The following is a 15053-nucleotide window of genomic DNA, read 5'->3' as shown; positions in this document are numbered from 1 at the left end:
TATCCTCTCATTTGTTTCGTAACTATTAAAAATCTCTCCTGATTGAACTGCAGGTTTTATCTTAACTCTTCTCCACTTGGAGATCACTCATATTGGGTTGACCTAGTCCAGGTCATCAGGATCTTTGTCAGGAAACATAACTTCCTTGCACCAATCTAACAGTGTTGACGTAAGGTATTTCCTAGACAGTGAAAGTCATGTCAAGGTCAAGTGTTAGATCGATCTAAAGCATCTGGACAGTCTAGATACCAGACATGTGAATGCAGAGTAACATGACCTTCACACATGATCTGTTGTGTGACAAACAACCTGTTGATTATTCCAAACGGATGTTTTTTTCAGCATGCCACAGCTCTCCCAGTCTGTTGTTAAGTGGTGATGGTGTCATGATTGGGTAATCACAGCACTGAGTGTGTGTGGATAGGTCTGGATAGGACACTGCAATTTCACTCCTTTCTTCTTTGCTAAACTGCTCAAGCTCTGTCAGGTTACACAGTGGTCAGACGTGAACAGCCCTTTTCAAGTCCGGCCACAAATTCTCAAACTGGTGAAGAACCCGGGCAACATTTTGTATGTTTGTAAGGAGTTGCTTGGGGTATGCTTTTGTCTTCATGGTGTAATTGTAGCCAGGAACAGTGACTAACCAGTGACTGGACCTTCAGACACAGCTGTCTTTATACTACCATCACTTGAGAAACATTCACTGCACTCAGGTGATCTACATTCCACTAATTGTGAGACTACTAGCACTAATTGACTGGACCTCTGTTGAATTAGGTCATCACTTTAAAGGAATACTTATGCGGTCACTTATATTACATTGTATATTTTTAATTAATTCACATAACTTTGTAGAAAACTGTTTGTTATCTGAGAGGGTGAAAACTTTTTTACAGGCACTGTACTGTATATTCAAATGTTTTTATAATCAACAAGAGTGTATATACACAGAGGTTTGGTGGCGGTTCAGTTTGAGTGTGAACATTTTTTTTGAAAGATTTGGTCAGTTTCTGTCAGCATTTCTGAATCATTCTGTGACATGGTGTCAATTTTACTCTGCAAAAATGCAAAAAATGTATTTTCCAAAATGTCAAACTATTTCTTTAACATCAGTTTAATTGTATGCACACATGGCAACATGTAAATTAAGCATGGCATGAACACAGAAAGGCACAGTGGTACATTGATTACTCACAATTTACAACGGCAATAAATCAACACGGGGTAAAATGCAGGTATCAAAGAGCACTTCAAACTGATTTGATTTCATTGAGTTCAGTGTGGTGGCATCCTTTGCTCCCTAAGATTTTAAACAGTGTGAATAAATAAACTGGCAAATCTAAAGGGCACTTACACATGTGACGTATTAATTTGTGTTCTCTTGTAATTATTGACATTAAGTTTCATTCATATGTTTGTTTAATAGAAATTCACACAGTGTTGTTATTATTATTAGCTGGTTTTTTTGGAATGCTTTCAATAAGGACATCAACAAGAGAAGCTACTTTTTTCCAGTTAGCATTTTTATCCATAAGCATTTTGTCCTCGTTCTCATTTTTTTCCGCCTTCTCAGGAGCATTGTCTGTGGTTTGAGTAGTGGACAGATTGGTCAGTGATCTTTTCACAGCATCTGCAGCAGTTCTCTCCATCTCCCTCCGCAAAATAACTTCCGTCTGGTCCAGTATGCTCTCTTCGAACACTGCCCTGAAGTGATTTCTCCCTGCGCACCACCTCTTCCATGGCAGGGCAAAAATGAACGTGCAGGATACAGTCAGCAGGATGCAGACTAACCCCATAACCTGGCAAACATATCAACAAGCACCTCTCATTACGTATTGTTTGGGGGGGTTTGTTAACTTTGTCCTCTAGAACAGGTGTTGTGTGGTAGAAGGGGCTTTACTCACCATTGACTGGTTTTTCATGAGAGCTTTTTTCGCCTGCTCAGCTGGGCCGATCTTGCTCTCCTTCATACAGGACAAAGTCATCATCTCTTCAGAGTTTCCACAGCACAAATACCAGTCTCCATCGACAAGCACAGATGCACACCAAAGAAATCCAGACACTGTAGCCTGAAGAACGTATATGATGAACTCGCAGCAGAATTTCCCCTTGCAGCTGCACCTTTCCTTTGTGGCTGATGAGTGGTAGCAGAGGAATCTGAAGATTCTTCCAAGCCGCATGTCGTTCCACATTATTATGCTGGTTATGATGAGACATGGCAGCACCATGTAGCTGTAGCAGTGAAAGATGTTCCTGCTCGAGTTGCATGGACATGCAAAGTCCATCTGAAACCAAAGGTGGTAAGATAAGAGCAACAGCACAAGTATAATCTGACGGCTTGCGTTCTGTCTGAGATATTCTCCATCAGGGATGAAAACCCTAGCATCGAAGGGGTCACTGGACGGCATTATGCTGTATTCACTCAAGGCATCTGATGCACTGGCCTGTCTGTGCAGCATTTATCTCTTTGCTTCCTTGAGGGGACATTCCTCCACTGTTTAAGTTCCTCCTACTGCCACAGTCACTCAGGACAGCATGCAGGCACACAAACAAATAGTTTGTTGTGTCGTCTACTCAACACATCTTCAAGGACGCTGTAGGGGCATTGTATTAGATAACAGTGTGTTTTCTCTGCCAAACATGTAAATGAGCTCAACAAAACAACAAAGTTCCAACACAAATGTAAATATCATAAAACTAACTAGACAACATTGTGTTTTTCAGTTATTGTAGATTGAGTGACAAGTAACCCCTAACCCTTACTGCTGGGAGATAAATGTTGTCGTTCTTGACCTTGAGATGTGCAGCAAGTGTTTTGCCTGCAAGTGGTGCTCGGCTGCACGTCAACAAAGAGAACCGTTTGAAGAGTTCTGAAAAGGTGAACATGGTTTACAGAAATGTGTTACCTACTGTAAAGAAACAAACATTAATATAACATTAATTGTTACGTCCTATATATCAAAAAGTGTCTGAACTGAACAGACTGCCTTTTCCAAACATCATTCCACTCAGTGCCTGCATGATGCAGTTCAGTATCTGGCATAGACAAATAGAGTGCAGTGGATTTTTATTATTAGTATTATTGTCATTTATTGTGACGTGCACATCCAAGTGCGCAAACGCTGTTCCAGGAAGTAATTCATTCTCAGGTTTCATCTCACTAACCCAGGCATGTCTGCAGAATGTCCCAGTAACATATCTTTCAGGAATCACTGTCCATGTTCAGAAGGCTGTCTCAAGGTCAAAACTTCTCACATTTGTGACTGACATCTACCAGTTCCTCCCCATATCCCCATAAGGACCCATCATGGGCCCACTGGTTAAAAAAGGTTAGTCAAAGTAGAAAATACACAGTAGAACATTACTTCTGCTGCTTTGGACATGGAAAGTCCATGAAATGTGTATTGCAGTTTTTACATGCATAACTTGCTGGAACTGCCCAAATCATAAAGAAATGAATAAATAAATAAATAGTTCAATAAATGAATTAATATGCCTCGAGTCCACCCAAAATAACATTGAAATAAATCAAATGCCATTAATTAATTTAGAAAATGTGACATTAATTGACATTTAAACTGCCCCAGTATTTATTTACATTTGTAATTAATAAACTATTTACTTTCATTAAATTTTTCATTTTATTTATTATTTTTTAAATGTAGTTGTTATACGGAAGCCCTAAAGGGCCATGCATTCATACATTTTATTTCCTCCGTTTTCCCGTGATAACGAGTTAATTTCATTTGTTTTCTCGAGATCTTGAGTTATTATCTGGAAATAACAACTGCCGTTTTCCCAAGATAACGATATAATTAATTTGAGATCTCATGACATCGGGCTCACTGTTACATCCAGGTCTAGGGGAGCCTGCTTGCAACATAAGGTGGGCTCTCTACCTGTCTCATTGATCACAAATAATAAGACCAGCACCACTTGAATCACAGATGTGAAGCAGTTTATTGTATCTCAGAGGTGAGCATTTCCCAACATAACAAACAAAACATCATTTGGTGCCCTAGTCTTACATTACAAACAAAACCAAACAAAAAGGCAGGCAGCTTACCTACTCTCCTGCAGTGAAACAAGAGAAAACGTGGTCAAAAGAAAATACAGGCCAGATTGGGGCACCGAACAGGCCACAAGTTACACAGTTCACATATTATCACTCAACAATGGAAATAGCGAGGACGCATGGTGTCAGGAGACAAAGTGGAGAGGCCATCTTGGAAGGAGGTAGGGCTTATATAGCCCAGCTGCTCACGCAGTAGCCAATCAGGGGCGGGACCATCAACTCCACCTACCCACACACACACACACACACAGGGGAAGGGAGCAGCAGCACACACACCATGCACATACGCACAGGGAGAGAGAACACACTATGCACATACACAGCACAACATCCCTCCATAACACTCACTTAGATTGCGACGTCGATATAGCTGAAGCCTTGCTAACTGTCTTTTTAGATTATGCACACTAATGTGTATATTATCTGTAATAGCAAGGCATAATGCTATTTCAGCCTGTGTCAGGCCTTGATTGAAAAGATATGTGACGCGGTGATCGGTATGCTCCTGCTCCTCTGACATTGCTACACTGAATGATGTTTCCTGCAATGATTTAATATACTACACTATCCTTTTGTTTTCTCGAGATCTCGAGAAAATTATCCCGTTATCTCGGGAAAAATAATGGGATCATTTTCTCGAGATCTCGAGAAAACAAAACGATAGTGTAGCAATCTAAGTGAGCCTGATGTCGTCATTAACTACATAGCTGACCTGCTATGTAGTAATGACGAGATATCGAATGAATTATATCATTATCTCGGGAAAACAAAGTTTCGTTATCTCGAGATCTCAAGGAAATGATCCCTTTATCTCAGGAAAACGGCAGTTATTATTTTGAGATAATAACTCATGATCTCGAGAAAAAAAATGAAATTAACTCGTTATCACGGGAAAACGGAGGAAATAAAACGTATGAATGCGTGGCCCTTTAGGGCTTCCGCAATAAACAAACTTTACATTACTTTACATTTCTGTATGCATTTCTGCTTCATTGTGCAAATGAGGGGCCTGTCATTTACAGCCAATCAGAGCACAGTACGGCGAGACTAGGCAAAACAGGTGAAAAAAACATTGTTGCTAGAGGCTAACGGCTAACTGCTGCTGTACTGTAGCATTACTGAAAATCTTCTCCTCCCTGCTGTAGCTGTAGAGGTGTAGCTAAACACCAACACTCCTCTGGTTCTCCGAGTCTGAGCAGAGTCAACTGCTATGACCAAAAGCTGCAAGGCTAACTAGTAAAGCAACAACTAATGCTAGAGCTGTTTGTCAATCAGGTAACTCCGTAGTTAAATCTCCAAAGTGTTTTCTCCATACAGTATGATCCAGTTTCAGTGAAATCAGTGAATAAGTTCTAAAGTTGTATACTTTACAGTAATCAGTGAGGCCTAGCCCCCAGAAACACCCAGCCCTGTCGGTGTCTGTTGTTTTTACAGCCTAATTTGAGTATCATATAAGGTCTGATGAACAGTAAATTCATCCAATTCAGTGCCTCACATCTCTATTATCCAAGCTTTCTGTATTGTATTGTACTTTACCGCATTGTCATACTTTACAGGACCGGAATGATTGCAGAGCAGTAAATAAAGTCGACCAATAAAGTCGAAATGTCGATAAAGTGTCTTTTTTTTTTTCTTAAATTGACACTTGTAGTGTCAATTAAAATCATGTAGTTACATTTACACATAAAGAAAACTTCAGATCTCTGTGGAGAGAAAAGAAAAATCTGCAGCTGTCTTTATGATTTAATTCTGATGGTTCAAACAATTATTGATATATGTGAGAGAAAGCTGGGAAGGGAACAACTTAAACAACTGTAGTTTCACTCTGAACCTGGGCACCAGAACACAGTCAGGTAGTCAGAGCAGTCTGACTTCAGAATTGTTGAAGGTTTATTGACTAACAGGGTGAACCACAGAACCACACACGTTTCTGTTGTGATAGCATAGGGAGCTGTAGGCAAGCGATGACTTAAGCCTGATTTATGCTTCTGCGTCGCGGCGACGGCGTAGCTACGTCATCGACGCAGACCCCTACGCGGACCCTGCGCCATAGCCTGACGTGCGCCTCCAAAAAATCCTGACTACGCGTCACGTCGACGCGAACGGCAAGGACTGGGATTGGTCCGCTCAGACCGTCATTCCGGCAGTTGCTTTTCCGGTCAACAGTATAACAACACCGCCAGTTACTTCTGCTGCTTGCATGCTTGTCTCCTATTGCTTGTGAACTCCATGCTTTGTGAGATCCCAGCAGGGCAGGAGGAGTATTGGTGTTGTGCAGCATGCAGCTTGTAAGCCCCACACTGTGACCAGAATGCTACACAGCATATCCGCTCTGACCGCAACTGCAGTGCAAGAGAGCAAGAACCCCCCGAAACCAATCCCCCCCCACCCCCCCTCGCGGCTTGGCGGTGAATTGCAGACCAACGCGTTCCCTCGACGCAGAACTTCGAATGCTCAATGACGGCGTAGGGTCGACGACGTAGCTACGCCGTCGCCGCGACGCAGAAGCATAAACTAAGCATGCTTGTCAAGACAGCATCGAACGATCAGGTCATACAATGTCTGTTGAAATAAATACGCACAACACAGGTCACTGAGGTCAACCTTCTCATTACTCTCTCTCCAGCAAAGGGTCAAAGTCAGCTGTATGAGGGACGTTCTAACTAGAAACATCATTTCCACTTGTATAAATCTTGTGTGCGAGAAGATTTTATTGATGAAACTAAACATTGATTCAGTCAGTGGTTGTTTTAGACCATTTTTATGGCAGATTACTTACACAGAGGAGCTCCTGAAGTCTTCGGTCAGTTGAGGCCTAAATCGTGATGAGAGGACAGAAAACAGAGGTCTGCGTTACAAGCGGTTTTCCTACTACAGTCACTCAGGTTGCTGAAATGATCTCCAGCTGTTTCTTGCCTGCAAGTCATGTTTGTTGTCTTACTGGCACTGCTGTTGGACACACCTTCAGAGTTATCAGAGAATCAGCCAGTGGAGTATAGAGATGATTGTCACACACTGACCTTGTATTTGTGCAAAAGACCTCGCAGTCATTTTGAACAAAGGTTTGAACAAAGCTTGGCTACATTTGATCAGACAGACAGATGGAGTGCAGACAGACCTGTTCCTTTGGGTTTTATTTTTCAAGTTCTAGTTGGAGGACAATTATATGTGTTAATGTCAGCCCACATGATTGCTCACTTACAAAAATACAACAGAGCCGGCACAGCTCTGATCTGATATCACCACAAAAACAACAAGCTGACATACTTGGAATGGTGTTCATGTCACTGGAAGCATCTAGCTCACATTCACAAGTGACAGGTGTGCTAAGAGGAGCAGCCAGATTAAACTTTTATTCTAATATTGTTTGTATGGGATCAAATGCAGCCAAGCTTTGTCCAAACCCACAGAACTTTATTAAACATTGTATTAATGATCCCAAGATTTCCAGATACCAAACTGAATTACATGGAGGTGTGTGGGCTACTGTATATTATTATGATCAACACATCTGGACATTTACTTTTGATGTAGCCTAATGCTTCTGTGCAGCCATAAAAAAGACCTCTTGGTTTGAATTTTCACTAAACTTGAGTATGATATAGTGTCAATATAGTGTTGGAACAAGCAGATACAGAATATATCTGTAAAATTGTTTTTGCACTCCACATAACTCTGATATTACTGCTCTCTAGCGATGATAAAATATTGAGAAATGCCCTTGCTGTGTGTTTTACTTCTAACAGCAACATGACTTCTATGCAAAGCTCAGTGTTAAACAAATAATAATAAACAGAGCTCATCTGTCTTTATACTGCTTTTAGTTCAGACTGTGTATAAACACCGATCAGGAATAACATTATGACCACCTGCCTAATATTGTGAAGGTTCCCCTTGTGCAGCCAAAACAGCTCTGACCTGTCAAGACATGGACCTAAGACCTCTGAGGGTGTGCTGTGGTGTCTGGCACCAGGGCGTTTTAAAGTGGATCCTCTGGGTCCTGTATGTTGGGGGGTGGGGCATCCATGGATCAGACCTGCTCCAGCACGTCTTACAGATGCTCGATCAGATTGGGATCTGGGGAATTTGGAGGCCCGGTCAACACCTCGGGCCCTTTATTGTGTTCCTCGAGCTGTTCCTGAGCAGTGTTTGCGGTGTGTCAGGGCACATTGTCCTGCTGGGGGGCCACTGCCATCGGGTAGTGTAGTTTTTGGATGGGTGGTGCGTTTCAAGTGGCATTCACATGAATGCCAGCACCCAAGGTTTCCAAGCAGAATATCACATTGTGATGAGATGATCAATGTTATTCACGTCACCTGTCAGGGGTTTTAATGCTGTGGCTGATCTGTGTATATAGTAATCACTTATTTAATACTTAAAGGTTATCTATCTGCATATAATATTAATTATCTTGAAATCCAGAGATTATTTATCCAACTATACTTATACTTTATCTTCTATATTCTACACCCTGAGCTGCTGCCGATCACTGTGGACAGAGCAACACAGACCGGCTGAAGAGCCGTGGTCATCTGTGTTTCAGTTCACTAATACCCCTTTTCTACTGGTCAGAAATCCCACTGAAACCTGCTAAGATCAGGATTTTGTGCAATGAGAATGTGTAAACTTTGCATATACACCTGGGTCAATTGACCCTGCAGTAGACACGAGCTATTATCACGTTCTACTTTGATCTAAACGTAAGACCCACGTGAAGACGCTAAATTACGCCACGTGAAGTGATGATGCGTTATCAACATCCGGTGGTGGCGCGTAAATAAGGAAGGAATTTGGGATGCAGTCTATTCAAGGACGTTTTATCACTGGACACAGTAACCCGGTCATCCCTATGAAAGCTGCTCAGTGGTGTTTTAAAGCCAAAAAAGTTTGACTTCCTGGCAGTGAAAATACCTGGATCGCGGACCAAGGTGGCTAACTTCCAGTTTAGCGCCCGGCTAACTTGAGGTACATCATAAATATTCATATAGTCTATGAAAGTATATATACTGTATATGTATAATATTCATTCTAGGTTTGAGCCTTAAAAAAATTCCACCATAATTTGAATACTAAGAATAATGAAAATGTGATTATAGAGGAAGACTGACAGCACTATTTCTGACTGAGTGAAATAACCTGGAAGTATATCCTGTGGACGCCATGATAAGAATGTCACACCGCGGTGAGGGATGTCTCGTCATGGGTTTTTGTCTTGTGAATTTTATGTTTTATTTTGAAAAGTAACTCTCCTCTCGTTTCAGGTCACTTGCCCTTCCTCTTGTGTCACCGGTCTGACGTCTCCCCTGATCCCTGATTGTTTCCACCTGTTCCCCATCAACCTCATGTGTCTTATAGTCTGTGTCTCCCTTTGTCTTGTGCCAGAGTGTCGTTTGTCATTGCGCCTCAAGCCCCACGTCCACAGCCTCGTCAAGTAACTTCGATCACGTTTGGTATTTTGAATTATCTCTTTTTTCCTCTTTAGTAGAGTAATTTTCTTTTGTAAAGTCTTTCCCTATTTCATTTCAAGAGAAGTATAGTATTTCATAGCCATGTTTTGTTCCTCCCTTTTGGAGTGATTTTCCTTTTGTACAGTTTTTCTAGCCAGTGAGCAGTGCAGTTAAGTTTAAAGCCTGTCTTTGTTTTTCCTCCATTTGGAGCGCTTTTCTTTGTACCTTTTTATAGTTATTCCTCCGTAGAGTTGAGAAGATCAGTTTATTACTTTTTCCTCCCTTTTGGAGTGACCTTTTGTTTCAGTTTTTGGTTTGTTTCTTGTTCTGTGTTTCTTGTTCGTCTAGGATAGTCATAGAAGGTTTTCATAGCCTATTTGTTTATCACGCTGTCTAAAGAGTTAAGAAGACGATCCTTCAAAATAAAAGCTTGGTTGTTCGTTAACTCTGCTTCTGAGTCCTTCTTCTAAGTCCAGGCCTGACAAAGAAATGTATAAATTCTTTTAAGGTTAAGGTGCTTCAGTGCATCTCAGAAGACACACTAGACCATCTTTTACAAAAAATGAAAATGAGATAAAGCCCTCCAAGCAAGTAAATAGCTGAATAAGATTACAAAAATAGAACGTTTACATAAACTGATATTTCATATAACTTAAGTCTTTAAATATATTTCACTGCTCCACTACTCAGTGTAAAATATGGAACCTATTAATCTTTTCTAGGCTAAAATAACCTGTGACAGAATGTTAGATCCATTAGAGATGATTGAATCTGCAGACAAACACTTAATAGTCCACTGGTACTGTATAGAAATAACCCTTGTGTTCATATCAATACTCTCACTACCCCTGAACAAGTCAAGACGATGATCTCAAAACACTGCACCTCAGTGTGTCATCATTGTTCTTTTCAAATGATTTAAACTCAGTCAAAATGAGGAACACCTCAGTTATCTGAGGCTTAAATAAAGGTTTGAATTGAATTGAAATGCTATTTTCCTTCCGGCATAATAAAAACCGCTGAAAAATATTTATGTTGATGTCACAGTGCAGGACTCCACCTGTGTCCCTGGCAGTCCTGAGAGAGGACGTCAACCAAAGCACACAAAGGCAGCAGCACAGCAGTCCACTGATCTCACTTTGTCACCATACTATCTCAATACAGCTGGTTTAGTGTCACAATCAATAAAACACTCAGACATCTGAAGTGACACAGTCTGCTGTGAGATGTGTTTTTAACCTCAGTGATGTTCATGTGAATCAGGTGAATCAGGTGCATTGTTGTTAAACTGCTCCTAAAACACCTTTGTCACCAGGAGGCTCTTTCAACAAGCAGGTACACTGATGGTCTGGATTCATTTGTAGAATGCAGAACAGATCTTTTAAAATTCCCACATGTCCAACAGATCTGGTAAAACCATCCATGATCAGGGGAGTGAGAAGATGAACACATTGGACAGGTTGTAAGCACTTCACAAAGGAGAGAAGTCTGTGAAAACTCACACACATACACACACAACTCCTTCCTATCAATACAGATCTATGAAGGAATAAGTCAAGGGCAGAGGTGGAAGAAGTAAACAGATCTTGTATTTAAGTAAAAGTAGCAATACCACAGTGTAAAAATAATGTCAAATGAAATATGGGAGCTGCTAGAATCTGGAGTTCATGTCATCCTGGATACTAAAGATAAATATGCATCATATTCAGAAATGGACAATGGTCATATCTGCATAAGATTCATTAGTCATGTCCAATGTCAGGATATTGTATAGTGTTCGGACTTTTCAAGTTTAGCCCTCCGAAAAGGCTTGATAGGCAGCACACAATTTCTATAACTCGTGTTTGTCTTTTGTCTTCTTTTATTTTGTCTTTATATGACAAAGAACACAGGTTATAAACCAATGGGCTGTGTGCTCCTGTCTACCGTCTGAATATGAGCTACTGCCGTGACCACACAAAACCGGAAGTAGCACGGACTTACAAACTGCTTTTCAAAATAAAATGACCAGGTACAGAAACTCTTGACGAAATTATTTAGACCCACGAATAATAATAAAATAATTTAGGTAACAAAGTCTTGACACCCCCCACTTGGCCGACTGATCAAAAATCCAAAGAGGCCACAATTAACAGTCACTTGAGTCTTTTAGTGGGTATCTCAACTTAAAGTCCTGCATTTATCAACATTCAGAATGTAAACTAAAAGTGCCTTTCTAAAGAAAGTGTCCTTCAAGATTATGTTCTTCATAGGTCCAGATGTTCCCATCATTCAGGATATCATGAACACAAAAGCTAGCTAAGGAGGTAGGCACCACCACCTTTCCTCCTACTGAGTGTAGGTTTGCCCACTAATCACTCAGTTGCCTCCCAGGGTTACCTACTAACTAAACAATCAAGTCTCTTGGGTAACCCTTGGCGAGGACTTATCTTACTTCTGTTGGTCCTCAACTGGAATCAAGACCACCAGCCTCCGCACATCCCTGCGAAGGACGATGGTCGAGGGCAAGTCAAATTTTTCTCTCCGGACTCTGGTCACAAAGGGGCTGGGAAAACCCATGCAGATTTTCAAGTCCACTTCCCGGACAACCCCCTCTTTATCAGGATATGTAGCGACGACTCAGCCAAGCCGGAACTGTCCTCTCAAAGCATTTTGGTCTGCCAACCAGACCACATCTCCGACCTCGACGCTTCTCTCTGCTCTGTGCCACTTGTGCCGGATGAACAAGTTTGGGCCTGCCAGCTCACTCCACTTTGACCAGAACTTGTCCACTCCAGCCTGGACAGCCCTCAGTCTCCACCAAGGGTAGGTTTCCATGTCGATTCTGTGCATGTCTCCTCCCTGACCGGTGCACCCCAAGATAAGAGAGTTAGGAGTCAAGTACTCCACTGCATCTTCCTGCTCCTGCGCCTTAGCGTCAATGGGTCGATCGTTAGTCAAGTTAGCTGCCGAGTAAAGAAGGGTCTGGAAATCCCCCCAGGTGTAGCAGCCAGTTGTTCCACAGAGGCTGTTAAGAACTTTTTTAATGAGCTTAACCGCTGCCTCGGCCACTCCGTTCCTGTGGGGCGCGTCCGCAGGATGGAAGTCCCACTGCCACTCTGTTCCATTCCTGGCAGCCATGCTCTCAACAGATGCCTTCTGCAAACAGGCCAGGTGTCTGTGAAGCTCTCTCAATGCAGGCCTAGCGCCCACAAAGTTTGAACCTCTGTCCGACCATAGCTTCTTCGGATGCCCCCTCAGAGCAGTGAATCGAGAGTAGGCCTGAAGAAAGCTTTCAGAAGACTGGTCATCAACGAGGTCGGCATGGACGGCTCTGGAAGCCATGCAGCAGTACACTACTCCCCAGACCTTTTTCTTGACTCCTTTCTTTACAGCGTCCCTCACCTCGAAGGGGCCGAAGAGGTCTAGTGTAGTGTACTCAAATGGGTTTGCTCTTCTGGTACGTTCCTGACGGAGGTTGCTCATCACTTGCTGGCACAATCTAGCTCTCTGCTTCTTGCAAGTAAGGCACTCATTGATCACCTTTTTGACTGTCCTCCGACCTTGCACCACCCAGGCCTTTCTCCTTGTACGCAGAAGTGTGGCAGCAACGCCTTCATGATTTGACTCATGAGCTTCTCTTGCCAGTAAAGTTCCCAGCCACGCCTGAAAAATGATTAATGGTACAGCTATTCCGTCTTAGTTCCAAGACTGGACTCTACCGCCACACAGCAACAGTCCTGTATTGTCATCTTTGACCACACCCAAGCGGTTTAGGGTCGTGTCGTGGAATTCCGCGCCGTCCTGGGCTGCAAGGGCCAGGTCTTGGAAAGCAGTTGCTCTTTCTTCTGCAGACAGCTTGGAACCCTTTGCCTCCCACTTTGCTGGACCTGAGGCTTGCCGTTCTCTACTTAGCCAGGATTCCAAAGCGCATCGAGTCCAAGCAACGGTCCCACACAGCTTTGACAAGGTACTGAACTGCTTGGATTCAACAAGGCGCACAAGATCTACACCCCAGGGTTTCCCCCTTGGCCTCTCTGCTGTCGAAGTAGGACCCTGACCATTTGGTGGCGGCTGCAGTGTGGGATGACAAGCTTCATCCATTGAGTCTACACTGACGTCAGTTTTGCTGGAGCCAGATTTTTTCTGCGACTGAGCCCTGGTGACCGCAGCTGAGAAAGCTTTTCTCTTGAGCCTCTTAACATCATCAGCAACGGTGGTCACTATCTCGCTGGCCATCTTCACTGGCCACTCAGCTTCAGGCCATTTTAGGAACTCAGGACCTCTTTGCCACTCTGACTCTTCACTCAGCTCCTCAGGAGATGCTCCCCTTGTAACGATGTCCACTATGTTGAGGCTGCCCTCAACCCACCTCCAATCTTCAACTGGTCCAGCCTTCTGGATTTCCCCGATGCGGTTCGCAAAGAAGGTCTGATAACCGTAACTATCCTTCTGGATCGCTCCCAGGATCGTTTGGCTATCTACGAAGTGGATCCAGTGCGTGACCTTGATGCGGCAGTGCTTCTCAAAGTACCTTTTCAGACGGGTTGCGAAGACAGCGCTGCATAACTCTGCTTTAATCACATCCCCCTTTTGGTCAAGGGGACTGAGTTTGGCCTTTGACTCAACCAATCTTATGATGACCCCGTTCTGCGTCTCCCACCGAAGGTAGAGCACGGCTCCGTAGGAAGCTTCACTCCCATCTGAAAACGTGACTCCCACTGGGCAGCCTATGGCTCCTGGTGGTGTGAGGCTTCTCTCGAACCTTATGTGACCAAGTCTCACGTACTCCTCAAAGAGTCTTATGGCTGCCTCTCGGAGTTTTGGCTAGAGAGGGTCATCCCAAGTATCTTTAGTTGGGTTGTCTCTCCCCGCTTCTTGGTAGGATTCTCTCACAAGCATCACCCCCTTCTGCTTAGCAGGTGTGGCTAGACCAATGGGGTCGTAGAATGCAGCAATCTGACTTAGCAGCACTCAAGGCGTTAAGGGATTCGGGGTGTTAAATCTGACTTCATCTTCGCGCAAGTCGAGTCCTGTCCTCATTTTCACCGACAGTCTTACCCAAGGGACCGTCCCAGAGGACGAGGTCTCCCTTCACTTTGGTTGGCTGTGGGACCAGGCGACTTTCCCTGTGACTAATTAGCAGTTCAATCTTCTCGGGGCGGAGCAAATCCTTGGCTGCAACATCAGGGAAGACCTTTTATAGTTGCTGCGGTGTGACTGCTTGGTTCACTTTTGCAATGTTTTCCAAGCCGTAGCAGAGGATTTTGTGCTCTGTTACTGTACCCTTGGGGGTCATTATCCTCAGCCTCAGGGTATACCTTCTAGTAGCAACTGTCTTTTCCATTCCTCCAATTCCCTGGACAATCATCTTGATGTTCTCACCCTTTAGCTTGAGACGCTCAGCGGCTTCATTTGAAATGTAATTAGTGTCTGACGCAAGGTCAATCAAAGTGCCGACTAGCCCAAGTTTGTCGTCACTTCCAGTAGCATCATTATGACTGGGTACTCTTTTGGCTCATTTCTGGTGCTGGCGCATACTGTTGTTGAAA

The sequence above is a fragment of the Pagrus pagrus genome, assembly GCF_965226575.1.
Source record: "Pagrus pagrus genome assembly, chromosome: 10".
NCBI lineage: Eukaryota > Metazoa > Chordata > Actinopteri > Spariformes > Sparidae > Pagrus > Pagrus pagrus.
Note: the sequence above shows the minus strand (reverse complement) of the source record.